Here is a 20,188-nt window from a genome sequence, read left to right as displayed (position 1 = left end):
AGGTGGCTGCTAAGCAAGCAAAGTGCAATTCCAAACTGAGATGTGCTAGAAGTGTACTATAAACACCAGATTTCGAAGACTTACTACAAAAAGAAAGTAATATTCTTATTAACAATATTTCTATTGATTATATATTAAAATATTAAAATAACATCTTAAATGCATTGAGTTAAATATATTATAATTGTACTTTTTTTTTTCTTTTGGTAGTCTCCACGCCCAGCATGGAGCCCAATGAGGGGCTTGTACTTACAACCCCAAGATCAAGACCTGAAATGAGATCAAAAGTTGGACCCTAAACAACTAAGCCTGCCACCCAGGTGCCACTACTTTCTTTTACTTTTTAAAACAAGGCTTGCATTATATTTGTTAACTATAGCTGCTCTAGTTCTAATCCAGCCTTGCCTCAGCCTCTCTCCTCCCCCACTCTTCTGAAAATCAACTATATTTTTATACTCTCAAAGTTTGTAAATTTTCCATTAAGTAATCCATGCTTTTCCTTTACCTTGATCTTAAAACTTAAACATTAATAAAATAATCCAATATTATGATTATATGATTGGTAATCACAGAAGAATCAAGTAGTGTTTTGCACAGATAGAAAAAATAAATGTAATTCCATGTCCCTCAAATGGTCTTGCTCGATTGAGTATATTTCAAGAATCAAAGTCAACTGCATTACCTTTTCCTAAACTCTATTCCTCAAAATTATGGCACATTTATTCCTCCTATTTGGACAATGACTTTCTACTAGAGCTTTTTCTTTTTCCTGAAGTTATTATTTTCTCTTTTCTTAGTGATATGAGGAACCTACACCTTCACCTCATACTAAAATCATCCAAATTTTTCATCATATATTTTTTTAAATAAATCCATTTTCCTTATGAAGCATATTGGAACCAGCTACAATGAGGTATTGGCAGTAGGAGGTGGATGCAACAGGAGGAGTGCACAGGAAGTGAGGAAGCAGCACATCTCCTGAAAAGCTTAATTCTGAAATAAACATTGTGACGAGGACACATTGGTAGGATGCAAGGGAGAGGAGAGGGCATGTGTTTATTTGTCCTCCCAGAATTAAGAATGGGCTTGACTGGATGTATCTGTAGATTGGAGTCCTTTCCACCTGACAGCCTCAATCTTCCCCATCAAAATAGGAGAAACAGCCATTTGCTAAGAAAAGGATTTAAGGATCTCATTTACCTCATGAAAGGAGCACACCAGGGGCCAGATCCTGCTGAGGACAAGGATAACTAAGTGGCACTCAGGATCTACATGGCTGAAGAATGAGAACTGGTAAAAAAACATCCTCAGATTTCTGTGGCACTTATCTGAAGACTTCAGTTCTTTATTATTTCAAGAGAAAAGAACTATAGTGTAAAATCAAGGAATATGTTCCAGGCACAGATCAAAGGAAGGTTTCTGTTTCCATTACTGTTTCCTTTAATAAACTCTTGACTCATTCCCTCTTCCTGTTTTAATAATTATAACGAGATAATTACATAGTAATCTGCAAATTAACTCTATTAAAACTATAAGAATCTCTGGCAGCCTTTCTCATCTAGGCTCCTCATCTGAACTGCAAACCAGAATTTAAATGACTATTTCACTTCACAAAGAATGAAAATAATTAGTACCAATCCAGATGACAGAAGAGAACTTCACTTACAAGATGTACAATATAATATTACATACAATTGATGCCTTCAGGGTATTAGCTTAATTCTCTCACAGAACTCCAGCTGAGAAAGACCAACTGAGGTGGATATCCAAAAAGGTAGCTGGAATTACTGAATTTTGAGCAATTACAGTATTCTTTTTTTTCAATTACAGTATTCTTAAAATACATTGGTGATCTTATAAATTGACACCCTGAAGAATTAACACTCCTTTAGATTAATAAATTCTGATTTTCAAAATAAATTCCTAAATTGCATAGTTATACTTTCCATAGTTCTTTTTTTAAAAAAGATGTGTTTGTTTATTTGAGAGACAGAGAGAAAGCACAAGTAGGAAGGGCAGGGGGAGAGGGAGAGAGAACCTTAAGCAGACTTTGAGCTGAGTGCAAGACTGATGTAAGGTTCAATCTCACAATCCTGAGATCATGACCTGAGTGGAAACCAAGAGATGGATGCTTAACTGTGTCATGCAGGCACACCCCCTTTCTATAGTTCTTAACTCTATACCTGCAAGAAGCAATGATCCCATTTCCAGGGTTTGGGATTTTAATCCGCTAATGAAGGAATGGGGTATAATTCCACTAATTTAACAAAGGAAAACTATAGTAAAACTCCAAAACTGCTGTGTGCACAATCTCACTTCCAGAGGAATGATGATGTGAATGAGGCACTTTAAAGTGGATTTCTGATACTAACTAGCCCTACAAGATATGTTAAGCAGAAAATTTTAAGTGGAAAACAAAAATCACAGAGTAATAAATATCAGAGGCACAAAAGCAAAATTTAAATTTATCTGTAAAAATCAGTCAAGAGAAACATAAAGTAAAAGGAAGTAAAATATGGTATCAAAACATGGAGGGGAGCGTAGTAAAGAGTGAGTTGTAAAATAAGTGACCAACAGCTTAATATAGACTGCTATATGCAGAAGTTGTTACATATAAACCAAATGGCAATCACAAATAAAAAATAAAAAGTAATAGATGGCAAAAAAATAAGGAATCCAGCTATACAGGCCTACCTCAAGAAGCAAGAAAAATCTCATATAAACAACCTAACTTACATCAAAGGAACTAGAAAAAGAATAACAAAATCCACAACCAGTAGAAGGAAAAAGATAATAATAAAGATCAGAGCAGAAAAAAACAAAATAGAAACTAAAAAAAACAATAGATCAATGAAACCAGCAACCAGTTCTTTGAAAAGATCAACAAAATCAATAAAACTTTAGCTAGACTCATCAAAAAAAGAGAGGAATCAAATAAATAAAGTCAGAAATAAAAGAGGAGAAATATCAACACACATAAATACAAAACGTTATGAGACTATTAGGAAAAATTAAATGGCAACAAATTAGACAATCTAAAGGAAATAGATAAATTCCTAGAAACATATAACCTCCCAAAATTGAAACAGGGAGAAATTTTCTTTTGACAAAGGAGGCAAGAATATGCAATGGGAAAAATATAGCCTCTCCCAACAAATGGTGCTGGGAAAACTGGACAGTTGCATACAAAACTATGAAACCGGGCCACTTTCTCACACCATACACAAAAATAAATTCAAAATGGATTAAAGACCTAACTATGAGACCTGAAACCATACAAATCCTAGAAAAGAGCACAGGCAGTAATTTCTCTGACATTGATTATAGCAACTTTTTTCTACATATGTTTCCTGGGGTGAGGGAAACAAAAGCTAAAATAAATTATTGGGACTTCACCAAAATAAAAGGCTTCAACACAGCAAAAGAAACAATCAACAAAACTCAAAGACAACCCACTGAATGGGAGAAGACATCCTCAAATGACATCTCAATAAAGGGTAAATATCTAAAATATATTAAGAACTTCTATAACTCAGCAAAATGAAAATAATTCATTTTAAAAATAGGCACAAGACATGAGCAGGTATTTCTCCAAAGAAGACCTCCAGATGGCCAACAGATGAAAAGATGCTCATTATCACTCATCATCAGGAAATGCAAATCAAAACTTCAGTGAGAAATCAAGTCACACTTGTCTGAACGGCTAAAAAAAAAAAAAAAAAAAAAGAATGGCTAAAATCAAAAACACAAGAAAAAAAGAGGATGTGGAGAAACAGGAACCCTCATATACTCTTGGTGGAGTACAAACTGTGCAGCCACTATGGAAAACAGTATGGAGTTAACTCAGAAAGTTAAAAATGGAAGTACCCTATGATTAGAAAAAATACAAATTCAAAGGGATACAGGCACGTCTTTATTTAATGCCACATTATTTACAATAGCCAAACTATGGAAACATCCCAAGTATCCACTGATTAATGAATAAATAAAGAAAATGTGGTATATTCACAATGGAATAATATTCACAGCCATAAAAAGAGTGAAATTTTGCTATTTGCAACAATATCCATGGAACTAGAGATTATAATCCTAAGTGAAATACTAAGCCAGTCAGAGAAAGACAAATACCTATGATCTCACTCTAATGTGGAACTTAAGAAACAAAACAAATGAGCAAAGGAAAAAAAAAAAAAAACAGGAGATGGTAATATTGTTGAATATAATAATGTACAGAATTGTTGAATCACTATATTGTACACCTGAACTAATATAACACTATATGCTAACTATACTGGAATTTTAAAAAAATTAAAAAATACAAAATAAAGTGGAGTTTTAAAATCTATTTTTCTGAAATAGAATCATATAACTTTAAAGGAGACTCTTAGAAATGGATCCATTACATTATCATGCCAAGAGTTAATGCAGTATTGTGCTTTCTGCGAAATTCTACAAGCCTTTCAAGAATTTACCTCATTAATTAATCTTCAAAAATGTTTAAGATCCATGAATAAGAGAAAACATTATTTGTATTTTCATATAACTAAATATGTCTCACAAATACCAAATCATTTTTCCACATCATTACATCTAAATCATTATACAAAAGAAGAAATGATGTACACAGATAATAGTCATGCTTTCTTTTCTGTGTTAGTATCAGCTGAGAACTAGTCAGTGTGTGCCAGAACCTGGTTTTTCCAAGTAGAGTCTAGGAATTAGCCATGTGAGTATTAACTAGCTTGTTTAGAAATGCAAATCATCAGGATTTGTTAGGCCTGCATCATCTCAGCTCCAATTATCCCTCTGCCAAATCCTGCTTCCTATCCCTTCCTTTCAGAAGCATTGATAAACATGCCATGCCCAAGGTAAAGCAATCACAGTAAATTCCCACAATAAAGACAAAATTTCCATGTTTATGTGCAGCTTGGCACCTGGCAGTATATTAGGTACTGCATAGATTATTAGTTGAACAAGTGGATACAGCTGTCTGCCTTGGAAATCTCAGAGCAATCTTTCATAACCAAATTATGTATTTTCTATAGTAGTGTTTTCCAAATTTACAAATCCACCCTCACTTTTGATTAAAAAAAAAAAAAAAGTAATTCACTCTCCTTTGTAGAAACAGCACAGTGACTCCTCTAGTTGAAAATCTCACATATCGAAGATATCATCAATCCTCTCTGTATATCCCATGAGGCCAAGAAAATTTGGTCTAAATTTATTTCTGTAATCTGTATCATGAAAATAATAGTCTTCTTTTTAGTTTTAAATAAATGAATCTTTTTCTTCAGCCAGTTATTTTGTAACCTTTCATCTCTTACTTGTTCATTTTCTTTAGACAAGGCATGCCACTTACATAATTCCATCACAGAGGGCCCTGCTCTTAAAAAGTCCCTAAATTAGGGTTAATGTCTTGCTACTACTGTCTTGACATTCTTGATTATTTTGCAACAAGGGTCCCCGCATTTTCATTTTGCATAAAGCCCTGTGAATTATGTAAGCTAGTCTCATCGGCAGATTTGGTTCTTAATGAGGGGGTAGCAATCAAAATCATCAGTGAAAGACATTCTTCCCCAAATATATATAACAGGGCCCCACCTCCCGAAATTCTGATTTAAGAGGTATGGGGTGGGATCTGTACATGTATAATTCTTAAGACACACATATTTAAGAAAAAGTCCATGGTACAAATTCTACCTCATAACTAATCACATTGCTTTAAATAAGTTCTACTCAAAAAAACAAAACAAAACAAAAAAGCTCCTGATGGCTTTTAAGTAGGAAAGGCATTACTTGGTCACTCATAGTATTAGTAATTGATCACTCCAAGCTCTAATTGTTTCTACGTCCTGGGAAATCTGTCTACTCATCCACTAAATATTGACTCCTTTGGGGGTTTTGTCCTAGGCCTTTTCTTCTTTCTCTACATCTCATTCCTCAGAGGTCTCAACCATCATCTATGGATATCAGTTATTTATAACAACGTAGTTTATCATATAAAACATTATGGTTTTTCTATTTGAAACCTTATTTACTAAATATTTCAATTTATTTTTTTCCTTTTTATTCAATTACAATAATTTACAGTGTTACCTTTGTTTCGGGCATACAAAATAATGAGTCAACTATTCTATAAAGTATCAAGTACTCATCATAATAAAAGCACTCTTAAACCCCTTCAATTTTTCTTTTATAGCTTCTTTATTTACAATATTGATTGAGACGTTTTGAGATTTTTTTATACATTTAAATCTTTATATATTTAAATACCTACTCCATATGGAATTTGTTGGGGCCAGGCGGGAAGGGAAACTCCTCAATATGGCGGATACGCCAAAATGGCTGAGGTTCCTGTCACCACCTCCACTTGGGACGACAGCTTGAGCAGACCCTTACACCTCTCCTTTGGACTTCCCCAACCGAACCCAATGCCCTTCAAACCCCAGAGGAGGAAGTCACCTTTGACTGGTCGAATTGCAATCCTTCCTTTGCATAGTGAGGGTCACTCTGACTGGTTGGATTGCAATCCTTCCTTACAACGTTATGTAAACCCCCTACCACCTTGTCTTGGCGCGACTTCCTCGACTCACTCTCTTTCCCCCGTGAGTCGTGGAACCTCGCCCGAGGGTGCCTGCAATAAAATCTGTTCTTGGACCCTCGCTTGCCTTGGCGGTCTCATTTCCATCTAGTTACTAAAAAACTTAACAGAATTTACTTTGCATTCTTCCACTTCTTATTCTACTGAATCAAAGTATCATTTTTTTCATTGATTAATTTCTGGATTTTTCTTCCAATTCTAGGATCTATGTTCTGGAAGTGTGCAGTATATGTGAGGGGAAAGGGAAGAAGAAAAAATTTGTTACCCAAAAGGTCCTGTCATAATCTGGAAATGAGAGCTGATTCACATTATGTACACACTGTGCATTTATTTTAAGGGCCCAGAGGAGCAGATAAAAATAAATAAAAGTCTAGGCACTAGAGAAGCATAGGATCCATACAACTTGTACTATTATTGGCATGCTTATTTTATTTCATGTCAGCAAATCAGCTTTGGGCAAGTTAAAGGTGAAGCCAGAGACCACAGGAATCCTCTGCAATTTAATTAAGTATTCAGAAAAATGGAAAAATATTTGACACAGATAGCATCTTATATGATGGATAAACCAAACCAAAAAACTGAAAAATATTTATGTAGATAATAGGTATTGCAAAGACATTACAAATAGAAACATTATAACCAAGTTGGGATAAAGGTTTCTTTCCTGACAGATTTATGTATACTCCTCATCTTATTACAAGATGTGTGTTGCTGCTGCTACTTTTATTTTTGCAGCAGCACTCTATGAAATTCTACATTAAAGTGGGGAGACTTTTGTGTTATTTTTGTAACATGACCTCTGCTTCTGAGATGACTTGTGTTTGTGGAAAGTATTATTGCTAATTCAATGTTATAGAACACTGAATTTAGCCTCAAGCTTAGAATGTAGAAAATTGCAAGAAAATGTCACTTCCACCTTAACAACAACAAAAACAGCCAGATGATACACAAAAATTTTTCTTGAGCCCATAAAGGAGCTGAGACCCTAAGGCAACCAATAAAAGGAATTCTAAAGAGGGACAAGTTCCTGCAAGGAGAGGCAGAACAGACAAATTGCTTTACCTTAAACAAGAACAGGAGAAAGAACTGGCCACCCTACAAGCAAGACTTGAAACAAATCCTTAATGCCAAGTGTGGGCTAGCTTGTCTTTTTCAAATAGTTGGAGAAGCCAGCCACAAACAAGCTCTTTATCAGAGAGTGCTCCACTGAGTATTCACAAGAAAGACTGGGGATGGGGCAGGAAACTGATCTCACACACACCCAACCCCTCCTCAGTGAAGCAAATGGCAAGGTATCCTCAGTTATCGGCATCATAGGACAAAGAACACTCTCACCACAGGGCACAGACAAAACTCCACTGCCTCTGTAGGAGGAATAAAAGCAAACCCTCTGGATTTTGCTAAAAAGTCCCTAAATTGGGGTTAATGTCTTGCTACACAAGCCACACACAGATTCTCAACTCACTGAAACAGTGAAATAATGTGGAAGAGGGCAGGAAATCCTTTCACCCAGTACTCAAGACACATTGATGGCCTGCCAGAACAAGTACGTCTATTTTCAGATATAAAAAGTATTTACCTGAGTCTCTACACATAACTGGAATTTGAGCAAAATGTGTCAAGATATAGTTAGCAGAATCAAACTAACATATAACTCAGATATTGGAGCTATCAAATGGAAACTTTAATAATTATATGAACAGCTTGGTGAAAAATATTTAAATCATGTCTACGGAGTTTTTTTTATATGTCATCCAACAGGATAGTTTTGAGATGTTAATATTCCACTCTCTTATCTTTCCATTCTTCCATATTACTGGCAAGAAACCAGGACCACTGTTATTTCTTTGACTTAAGAATGTCAACAAACTAGAAATGTCCACCTGAAGTACAGGACTCTTCGTCTTTAGGGAGAGCCCAGATTAATAGAAAAGGTACCTCAGGGAAAGGAGAGGGAGTGCCTTGATGAGCAGCAGAGAGTAAGGGTAAGAAAGCTCCTACCCATCCTCAGACTGAGGATAGATTAAGAATTTGTAGGCTCAAAAAAAAAAAAAAAAAAAAAAAAAAAGATTTTGTAGGCTCTATGAGCTTGATGTGAAGGGCCTGCCCAGGGCTTTGGTGGTGCTCATGACCTAGAATCTCAGCCAACTCTAAGTTTATATGTTGGGTGAGAGTGATCCCCAATAATGACTGAGATAAGGTTCCTACTAGTCCAATCAGATAAATGAAAGATTCAAAATGAATTTTTAATTTGTGATATTACATTCAAGAGTATAGAACAGGATTCCTATCCTTGTTTTCAATTTTATCATTATGTAATAATATATATTCTGTGGTACACAGCTTCTAAAAGGTCTCCCACTGATCTTGCCTTTTGTTATTCACACTCTCTGTAATGCTCTGTTGAGTTCAGGTTGGAACTAGTAACTCATTTCTAATTAATAGAGAACAGTACAGGTGATGATGGGATGTCACTTTTGAGATCACGTTTTTAACTTCTTTCCCACATTCTCTTGCTCATTCACTTGTCCTAAAGAAGCCAGCAGCTATGTTGTAAACTGTGCTACAGAGATGCACACATGGCAAAAAACTCACAGGGCAGCCTTTGATCAACAGGTTGTGAGAAATGGAGGCCTTCAGGCAGGCCAACAATCTGAGAGGAACTAAATCTTGTGAACAATAATTTGAGCTAGCTTTGTAGCAGATCTTTGCCAAGTCCTGAGATGACTAAATCCCAGCCAACACCTTGACTACAGCTTTGTTAAACACCCAGAAACAGAGGCCTTAGCTAAGCCACAGATTCTCAACTCACTGAAACAGTGAAATAATGTGGCTTTATGGCACTCAATTGGAGGTAATTTATTTTTTTTAAGATTTATTTATTTATTCAGATTGATAGAGAGAGAGAGAGGCAGAGACACAGGCAGAGGGAGAAGCAGGCTCCATGCAGGGAGCCTGACGTGGGACCTGATCCCAGGTCTCCAGGATCACGCCCTGGGCTGAAGGTGACACTAAACCGCTGAGCCACCTAGGCTGCCCTAATTTATTTTTTTTAAAGATTTTATTTATTTATTCATGAGGGACACAGAGAGAGAGAGAGAGAAGCACAGACACAGGCAGAGGGAGAAGCAGGCTCCATTCAGGGAGCCTGACGTGGGACTCAATCCTGGGTCTCCAGGATCACATCCTGGGCTGAAGGCCGCACTGAACCGCTGAGCCACCTGGGCTGCCCTGGAGGTAATTTATTATGCAGTAGTAACTAAAACAGATTTCAAGTAGGAAAGTTATTAGTAAACATCTATCTACACATAGTATTTCTTTCTAAAGTAGGTCCGGACAGTAGTTCTTTTTTAAATTTTATTTGAGAGAGAAAAAGAGAAAGCATGAATGGGGCGGGGGTAGAGGGAGAGGAAGCAAGTTCCCCGCTGAGTGGGGAGCCTGAGGCAGTGCTCAAACCTAGGACCCTGGGAACATGACCTGAGCTGAAGACAGATGTTTAACCAACTGAGCCACCCAGGAGTCCTGTCCAGTATTTTTTTTTTTTTTTACTTACTTACTTAACCCAGGGCTGATTATGTCACATGTCCTCCTTAATGTCCATTGTCCAGTTACCCCATTCCCCCACCCCGTCTCCTCTAGCAACCCTCAGATTGTTTCTTATGCTTAAGAATCTCTTATGGTTTGTCTCCGTCTCTGATTTCATCTTGTTTTACTTTTTCCTCCCCTACATAACTGTTGTTTCTTAAATTCTACATAGGAGTGAAATCATATAATTGTCTTTCTCTTATTTTGCTGAGCATAAGATCCTCTAGTTCCAACCACGTCATTGCAAATGGCAAGATTTCTTTTTTTGATGGCTGAGTAATATTCCATTGTATATATACACCACATTTTCTTTATCCATTCATCTGTCAATGGACATCTCAGCTTTTTCCATAGGTTGGCTATCGTGGACATTGCTGCTATAAATATTGGAGTTGCAGGTGCCCCTTCGGGTTACTATATTTGTATCTTTGGGATAAATACCCAGTAGTGCAATTACCAGGTCACAGGTTAGCTCTATTTGTATAACTTTTTGAGGAACCTCCATACCGTTTTCCAGAGTTGGCCAGTAGTTCTTAAGCAAGGGTGCATATCAGAATAAGGCAGGGCTAAGGGGAATGTAGGAATGGTGAAATATAGAAGAAAAGCAAAGTGGAGGTAACAGAAAAAGGGAAGACAAAGTCCACTTTGTTCCAATGAGATTCCAATGCCTCAGTTCAGTCGAAGGCAGCTGAGGCTGTCAGAGCCATTGTCCCAGGACAATGATCTCCTTGTTAAAGGGCCCTGGCTTAGGACATTCCTTAAATGGTCCCTTAAGATTCCTTGGTTCCCTGTTCCTATCTCCCATTTGGATTTGGTTTCTTTCTTTCTTTTTTTTTTTTTTTTAATATTTTACTTATTTATCCATGAGACACACACACAGAGGGTTGAGAGAGAGAGAGAGAGAGAAGCAGAGACACAGGCAGAGGGAGAAGCAGGCTCCATGCAGGGAACCCAACATGGGACTTGATCCCAGGTCTCCAGGATCAGGCCCTGGGCTGAAGGTGGCGCTAAACCGCTGCCCTGGATTTGGTTTCTATGCTGCATGGAAGACAAATCAGAGTGAAGAAGGATTCCACTAAGATATCATCAGAATCTTATCCCTAGACCTTATTTTGGGACAGCTTTAGCAGTCAGATTTTAGGAAATGGCTCGAAGTGATCCTACAAAAGCTCATAGAACATTCCTTGTTTAATTCATTTATTCTATCCTGGCAAAGCTTATGCAACAGCTCACAGCAATCCTGACACAGTACAAAGAGATATCACTTCATGTGTGTAGTATCTTTACAACTAACTCCCTCAGGATCATGAGCTACCAAATGAGGCAAGTTTCATTTTCAGTCATGTCATATTTCCCAAAAGTACTAAGCAAGATTTCAAGTTATTTCCAGAAAAGGCTGGCATACTTAGGTTCAAACAATCCCTACAAAAGGTAAATAAACCTCAGTGAGGGGAAAAAAAACAACATAAATTTGATAGATAGGTGTTTTTAGTCTATTGGTGACCTTTATAGGATCTAAAGGCCTTTTGTCAGAAAAAAATATCAGAAAACTTACTCTTCTCAGGTAGCTAAGAAATACTTTACTCAATTATGGGAAGCTCTCATACTTAAATATGTGGTAACAACCATTAAAGAACAATCATTCAAGGCAGCTCGGGTGGCTCAGCGGTTTAGTGTCACCTTCAGCCCAGGGCGTGATCCTGGAGACCTGGGATCAGGTCCCACGTCAGGCTCCCTGCATGGAGCCTGCTTCTCCCTCTGCCTATGTCTCTGCCTCTCTTTCTCTCTCTCTCTCTCTCTCAAATAAATAAAATCTTTAAAAAAAAAAAGAACAATCATTCAGATATTAACCTCTCTGCTTCAGAATTTCCCATTATATGCCCTTCTTAATCTATACCCTATATTTAAAATCTATCTCATCAGAACATGTTAGGAAGGTCTAAAATGTAGATGCCAAAGACATAAAATGCCAAATTCATGACCTGATATAGGTAGTTTATGAAGATAAGACAATATAAAAAGATACCACATCTCTTCAAACAATTCCATTTATAGCTGCATCAAAAAGAATAAAATGCCTAGGAATAAACTTAACCAAGGGGGTGAAAGACTTGTACTCTGAAAAATATAAAACACTAATTAAAGAAATTTAAGATGACACTAACAAATGGAAAGATATTCATGCTCATGGATTGGAAGGACTACTATTGTTAAAATGTCCACATTACCCAAAGCGATCTACAGATTCAATGCAATCTCTATCAAAATACCAGCAGCTTTTTTCACAGAACAAAAAATAGTAACTAAAATTTATAAGGAATCACAAAAATCCCCAAATAGTCTAAGAGATCTCGAGAAAAAAGAACAAAACTGAAGGTATCACAATCCCAGATTTCAAGATATACTTACTACAAGGCTGTGGTAATAAAAACAAGATGGTACTGGCACAAAAAAAATGACATAAAGATTAATGGAAAAGAAGGTCCAGAAATAAACCCATGTTTATACAATCAATTAATCTATAATACAGGAGGCAATAATATACAAGGGGGAAAAGACACTGAAACCAAAGACTTTATGATGCTGATACTTTTGATTCTACCCAAAAGTGTCAATGAAAGGTTTCACACAATTAGATCCCAACTGTTATCTGGCTGACATCAACTATAAAATGCATCCTGATTTCAAAGATACTAAAACCTAGGAAAATGTACATCCTGCAATAGATCAAAGTAATTTCAAGTCTTCAGCAGTGATTTTGTACTTGAGGAGTCCAGCTTCTGTCCAAATTTAAAAAACAAAACAAAACAAAACTTCTATGACATTTCAGGACTGACCAAAGGCAATTACAAACACTTTACCTGGCAGGGCTCACAGGAGAAAGCTGTCCTCCTCTCCACTCAGATATGGTATAAAGCCAGCCCACTGCAATTTCTCCAAGTTGCTGCAATGAAAGACTCAGGCCTAGGTGACTCCATTTGGAGGTCTCCATATGGGGGAAAACTGGAAGACTTAATACTTTTCCATTTTGACTTAATACTTTCCCACTCCTAATCCTCCCTTTTCCTCTTCCTTCCACTGTAGTCTGTAAATCTGCAGAAGCCTTTTTGTGGCTTACTCAACAGTGAGCCAACACCTCATATTCATGCGGATGCTAATGACCTCCAATTAGTGGGCCAATTCATAGGGAGAAGTGTAACGGGGGAGTCTTTCTCTGGTGTAGACTGTTTATACAATTATAGTAAGTGAGAACCTGACTGTAGTGGATAGAACTGGAGGGTATTATGTTGAGTGAAGTAAGTCAATCGGAAAAGGACAACCATATGGTTTCACTCATATGGGGAATACAATAGTGAAAGGAATCATAAGCAAAAGGAGAGAAAATGAGTGGGAAAAATTAGAGAGGGTGACAGAACACGAGACTCCTAACTGGGAAACAAGAGGTAGTGGAAGGGGAGGTGGGCAGGCGGATGGGTGACTGGGTGATGGGCACTGAGGGGGGCACTCGATGGGATGAGCACTGGGTGTTACAGTGTTATACTATATGTTGGCAAATCGAACTCCAATAAAACTTGACTGTCACTTTTATTTTGGCTTGTTTAATCCAGTACTCTGGCACATGGCAGCTCAGCTGAGCTTCTGTGGATCAGTCATGTAGAATGCAGGAAAGTAATTTGAACACAAAGCATGGCAACAGTCAGAGGTTCCTAAGAAGTTTATTAGCCAGAATTCCCAGATTCTTCTCATTTTCTGTGTACTCAAGCTAATGTTGATCAACTGCTACTTATTAAAACACTGAGTTGGATTGCTATACATGATAAAACTTATTAATCAAATGGAAACAATTCACAACTCCGTAAATCAGTATTTGGATGACAAACTACTTGATTCTCATGAGAAAGGAATTCAAGGGAAGAAGAAAGTTACCTCAACTATGGTAATCAAGGAAGGCTTTGTGGAAGAAATGCATCTTTGGTAGAGCACTGAACTAGTACAATTTGGGTAATTAGTGGACAAAACATATACATATTAGAATATAATATTCCCATTTTCTTTTTTTTTTTTTTAATTTTTATTTATTTATGATAGTCACAGAGAGAGAGAGAGAGATAGAGAGGCAGAGACATAGGCAGAGGGAGAAGCAGGCTCCATGCACCGGGAGCCTGATGTGGGATTCGATCCCGGGTCTCCAGGATCACCCCCTGGGCCAAAGGCAGGCGCCAAACCGCTGCGCCACCCAGGGATCCCTAATATTCCCATTTTCAAAGAATATAAAGGTCCTTTTCTAACATTGAGGAAATTTTTCCAGGTTAGATTTTTTTCTTTTTGTAAATTAACAACAAAGTATTTTCCTCTACAGAGGGACACGGAATGGGATATATGATTATTTTTCATATTTGCAGTCTTAAAATTATTTTGACTACATACATTTTCCTTTGATTTGTATACTCCAAACCCAAAGTAGTGGATTACAGAAAGTGTATCTTGAATATTTTGCCATAGTTGTTTACCTAATCCATTATGTGGCATTTAATACGCAATCTGACCAGTTACCAGCCATTGGGTTGGAAAGAGGCATCCTCCAATAAGGTGTAGCCACTCTGGTCTAAATAGCTGCACTTCGAAAGCTAACTAGGAATAACAGAGTTTTGGAAAAGAAGCCTGGCTTCCCTCCAGCTGTTCAATTAAATTAGCTTATTCAATTTGCCTCACTTTCAACTCCACTTAATTGAAAATAGTTTTGATATTATTTTCAAACCACAAATATTTGAGTACTTTCTTGATGCCAGAAAAAAGTTTGTGCTTTCCCTAGAGCCTAGATTTCAAATTCAGTCTAGAATTCTAGAACTGCACTGTTGATACAGAAGCCAGTGACCACATGTGGCTACAGGACACTCCTAACATAGCTAGTGCAACTGAGAAATTTTTAATTTTATTAATCTAAATTTAAATTTTAAAACAGACTTGCTTTAGTTATTGGAAAACTTTTAAATATGTTTGGCACAAATTGGGTATGTGAACCTATACTGGATATGTGAATCACTATGTATTATGTATATTTTACTTCAACTACTATTGAAGTATTTCCAATGAAAACCACGTACAAAACGAGATGTGAAGTAATTATAAAATGTGCAGTTGATTTCAAAGACTTAGTACAAAAAAAAGTAAAATATATCTCATTAATTTTTATATTGATTACATGTTGAAATATTTGGGATGCATTGTTTACATATATGACTCACACTGTGTTACTAAAGTACAGCACAGCTCTAAATCAAGCTTTGCCCATAGAAATCTTAAACACAGGGCTATTTAGGAAGCTCTACTACGTGTACCTCAACTCCTGCTCCTTTTTGTTCTGTTCCCTTTCTTCTTTTTTCCCCTTGTTTGCTTCTTCCTCCTCCAACAGTGACATGCACTGGACTCTTAAGAGCTACAGACTGCTCACCTAGGGTTTAGAGGATTCAAGGCAATCCATCTCTTACTGATCCAAAATTTATTTTTTTTTTTTAAGATTTCATTTATTTATTCATGAGAGACACAGGGAAAGAGAGACAGAGACACAGGCAGAGGGAGAAGCAGGCTTTATGCAGGGAGCCTGATGTGGGACTCGATCCCAGGTCTCCAGGATCATGCCCCTGGCTGAAAGTGGCACTAAACCACTGAGCCACCAGGGCTGCCCTGATTCAAAATTTATTAACGATAAGAAACAATGGAGTGACACCTGGGTGGCTCAGTGGTTGAGCGTCTTTGGCCCAGAGTGTGATCCCGGAGTCCTGGGCATCAGGCTCTCCGCAGGGAGCCTGCTTCTCTCTATATCTCTGCCTGTCTCTAATGAATAAATAAAATCTTAAAAAAATAAAAAAAGAGAGAGAAACAGTGGAATGACTTAGCAACTCTAACATATTAAGAGGATCTTAGGAACTTTCAGGAAAGGTGTCAAAGAAACAAGCTTCGCATTTCCCCATGGACAGTATCAGAAGTCATTTTCAAATAAGCCACTAAAAACCTCTTAAACACTTTTGAGTTTTAAGATTAAAAAAAATAAGTTTTAAAATCACAATGTCCTAACATATTAATAAAAGATAAGGTAATTAGCTTATTCTAAACTACATTTATTTTATAAATATATCAGATATTAAAAAATAAAATTATAATGGAAAAGATCTTTCAGCAAAGCATTTTAGCCATCACAGAATGGACTCATTAAGTTATCATTATCTGTACTTCTAATAGTCCCTTCTCCAACTCCTACAGCATTTTCAGGCCACACAAAGAGAATGGTAGGTGTCTTCCTTAGCAGTTTATACAGATTCATTGCTATTTGAAGCTAACAAAGAAGTTAGTCTTTTCCTGACTCAATTTAATACAGAAATCTATTTACTATTCCTGAAAACATAACATTTTATCACTATTGGAAAACTGCTGGCTAATTGCAAGCTTCTTGGGCACACAGATAAGGCTACTTTTTCCAGCCTCCTTTATGGTTAGATTCATCTGAGTTCTAAACAGTGGAATATGAGAAGAGATTCTCACAGCTATTGGTGTCACCACTGAGCAGCAAGGTAGCACCCCATGTCTTGATTCTATCTCACACTAAATTTTACCACTCAAGGTGTACAGTCTGCACAACCTGACTAGGTAAATATGAAAAACAGATGTAGAAAGACAAAAATGCCCTACATGCATATGAAAAGGCACTCAACGTCACTGATCACCAGGTAAATATAAATTAAAACCACAGTAAATAGCTAGAATTAATAATACTGGCAGTACGAAGTAACGGTGAATATATGGAACAAATTAAATACTCTTAAAACACTGGCGGCTGTGTTAAATGGTACAACCACTATGGAAAACTCTTTAGCTGTTTCTAACAAAGTTAAACCTACACACCTACCCTATGATCCAGCAGTTTCACTCCTAGGACAATTGAGTGCTTATGTTCACCAAAAGACTTGTAAAAGAATATTTATAGGAGCTTTATTCATAAAAAAAAAACTAGAAACAACCCAAGTGCCCATCAATAGGAAATCAGAAAAACAATTTTGTAATATATTCATGACACAGTACTACACAACAAAAAAATGAATGAACTACTGATACACAAAACACAACATGGATAAATTTCACATATTTTATGTTGGCCTAAAGCCAAACACTAAAGAATGGCATACTCTATAATTGTTTATATAAAGCTCAAAAACAGGCAAATCTAATCATTGTAATAAAAATCAGAATAGTAATTATCTCTAGGCAGGGATTTGACTGGAAGGGGGAAAGCAGGTGAGAAAAGTGTTACATATCTTGATTTGGGTGATGGTTAGAAGTATACACAGGTAAAAATTTAAGCTATGCTCTTAAGATTTATGCATTTATTATATGTAAATTTTATTTCAAATACAGAAATTAAAAAGCTAACTCGTCCCAGAGCACACAACTATTAGCAAGAAGTTGAGATGGGGTTCCAACTTAGGTCAACTTGAATCTTTTCATTATAGTAGTATTCATTTTCCTACCATATTATATACACAGAGGAGAAAACTACAACCCTCTGTTACCACTTGGTTTAAATAGGTGACTAGCATCACTCTATTTTATTCCTATATCCACACTACGATAAACTATACTTATTTTGGCACTGCATTCTACTTCAAATGCTCATATTTGTGGCACTGTACAACAGTACTTCTGTTTACAAAATTGAAGTAAATCACTGGAACTAAGTCTTCTAGAATTCCAGATGACTGCAACACAGTAAGATAAGTCAGAAGAACAAACATACTAGGATGAAACGGTCAGAACCTGCACGGCATTTACTTGGCAAGAACACACTGACTGATTACCACATGTGAACAATCATGAATAAATCTCCAGGGATGGAACATCTTAAGAATGATGAAAAAAATAACAGATGAGGTACACAGTAAGATGCCAAAATCGTCAGTTAACAAGCATCACTCATGCCCATGTGATATTTACAAGAGATTCAGCCACTATAGTTGTAAATGTGATCTGACTAGTTTCTCAACTACTCATTTAACATTGATAAAGCAGCTAGTGCAATACTAGAATAAGAACATTATAAGTGTACCAATATTTAGCTATGATACTCTGCATTCTTAAACAAGGCTGCCTTTTTAAAAAAAAAAATATATCGTACTGTATGCATTGTGTGACTTCTTCATCAGCTGGAGATGAACAGGGAGAAAAATCCAGTTACTGCCTTCTTTTTATATATAAGCCAACCAAGGCCTAAAGCAGATCACCGATTGTCCTAGGCATCACACAAGTCAATAAAGCCAAAGTTAAGGTTACTCCAACTAGTTATTTATTATATAGCATCATGCCCACCGTGTTACACAGGAGCTTCCCCTCCTATACATAAAAGTTTTTTAATAAAGTGTTTGGATTTCTGTTGAGAATGTCTTAATCCCCCACATGGTAACCTCCCCTCCCAAAACTAAGACAAAAATCAAATTTAAATATCCAAGACTTTGGGATAATAAGTTCATCTATTCAGAAGAAGCAAAGCTGGTTTTTGTTCCTGAATAGTGAAAAAGAATCCCACAAATACATTGGACTCCAAATGCGGTAAACACTAACTAATGGAGACCAAAAAAAAGAAAAAAGAAAAAAAAATTCCTTCGAGGAATTCTCACACAGAAAACGCAAATCCAATACTCTGCTGCAACAATTCGCAATCATCCCCTAAATTACAGCAAAACAATTAAAGAATCACTTAAAAGATTAAGGAATTTACCTGAACCACCTGTCCCCAAACTAGAGGACGTCCGTTTGCGCTCTCGGACCGCCAACGACCGCGGGTCCCAGCTCCCCGGCCCGGCTAGGGGCGCGCGCCTCTGCCCAGGGGGGAGTCAGTGTGCGGTTCCGAGCCCCCGCGGTGGGCCCGAGTGGGCTTCAGAGCGGCTGACAAGACCCGTGGGACCGAGGGCACACGTGGGCTCCGTCATTCCCGTGGTGCGGCACGCTGACTCCGGGGTCCCCCGGACCCACCTCCCGCTCCGCCCCAGCGCCTGCGGGCTGGCTTCCCGGCTTCGCGGCGGGGTGAGCTCCGCCAGGTCCGGGGCAGCGGAGGGACCGCGGTGGGGGCCGCCCGGGAGCAGCCCCGGAGGCCGGACGCCGGCGGCATCTGCTTCCCCGCGGCCGCCGCCGCCGCCGCCGCGCCGCACTGCCCAGGCTCAGCTATCTCCCGGCCGGATCTGAGAGCGCGCCCGCCCTCCCTGCCGCTGCCTCGGACACAGTGAGATTCCTCACGAACTCATGTTTACTAATTTTTTTTTTTTTTTCTAAGCACGCAGTTCGGCGTGGGGCACGGTGGAGGAACCGAGCCGACAGTGAGCAGGAGCAGCGTCGTCGGCCAACCACACACATAGCAGCCACACGCTGCTAAGCGACTGAGAAAGGGGCTCAGCAATCAAAGACTAGAGAGGTGCCCTGTTTTCAACACATTTAATAAATCTATGACAAGCATACAAACCAAACAAAATGAAAAGCTGCCTTCTCCCAAATCAGAGGATCAATAAAATAACAATGCAAACTGGGTAAGTGTAAAGTCAAGGGTAGGGTGGGAGGGGCAAACTTCTGACCAGTGCTGCTGCATTTCTACATAGAAATGTTATCAATGCTGAAAAAAATCTGAAAAACCGTAACTCCTCTACTCCCAGAACTTAGGAACAGACGGGAGTACCTAGGTAAATCTACCCTAAGTGGAATCAGGACCTCTCCTCACCTTTATTTGGTATTACATCACCATTATTCCCAAACCTTCCCAGGATGCTTGATATTCCACATTTTGAGCTTCCTACTTTGGCTTAGTCCAGAGCTTTTGGCTCATTAAAAAATGCAGAAGCCTCTAGGAAAGAGAAACTAAGCTTCATTATTCACATCTCAACCCTATGCCTTGAGAGAAAGCTTTGATGTAGAGTTAGACAAAGGAGCACTTAGACGATAAGGGCTTCCATGTAAATTCAGATT

General features: G+C 37.8%; 1 protein-coding gene across 3 annotated transcripts in view; it reads right to left on the bottom strand.

Moving 5' to 3' along the window:
• IL31RA (interleukin 31 receptor A) overlaps positions 1 to 19,220 on the bottom strand; it is an 85,283-nt gene extending 66,063 nt beyond the window's left edge. For 2 of the 3 annotated variants that reach the window (XM_077897830.1, XM_077897831.1), the window contains exon 1: positions 18,954 to 19,219. The gene's annotated coding sequence lies outside the window, so the exon portion shown is untranslated. Of the gene's footprint in view, positions 1 to 18,953 lie in introns of all 3 variants that reach the window. The other variant, XM_077897833.1, reaches the window with a different exon arrangement.
• Between the last annotated feature and the right edge of the window lie 968 nt (positions 19,221 to 20,188).

This window comes from Canis aureus, chromosome 5, assembly GCF_053574225.1.
Source record: "Canis aureus isolate CA01 chromosome 5, VMU_Caureus_v.1.0, whole genome shotgun sequence".
In the NCBI taxonomy this organism is placed as follows: domain Eukaryota; kingdom Metazoa; phylum Chordata; class Mammalia; order Carnivora; family Canidae; genus Canis; species Canis aureus.
The sequence above is the reverse complement of the archived record's forward strand: the minus strand, read 5'-3'. Positions and strand labels throughout refer to the sequence as shown.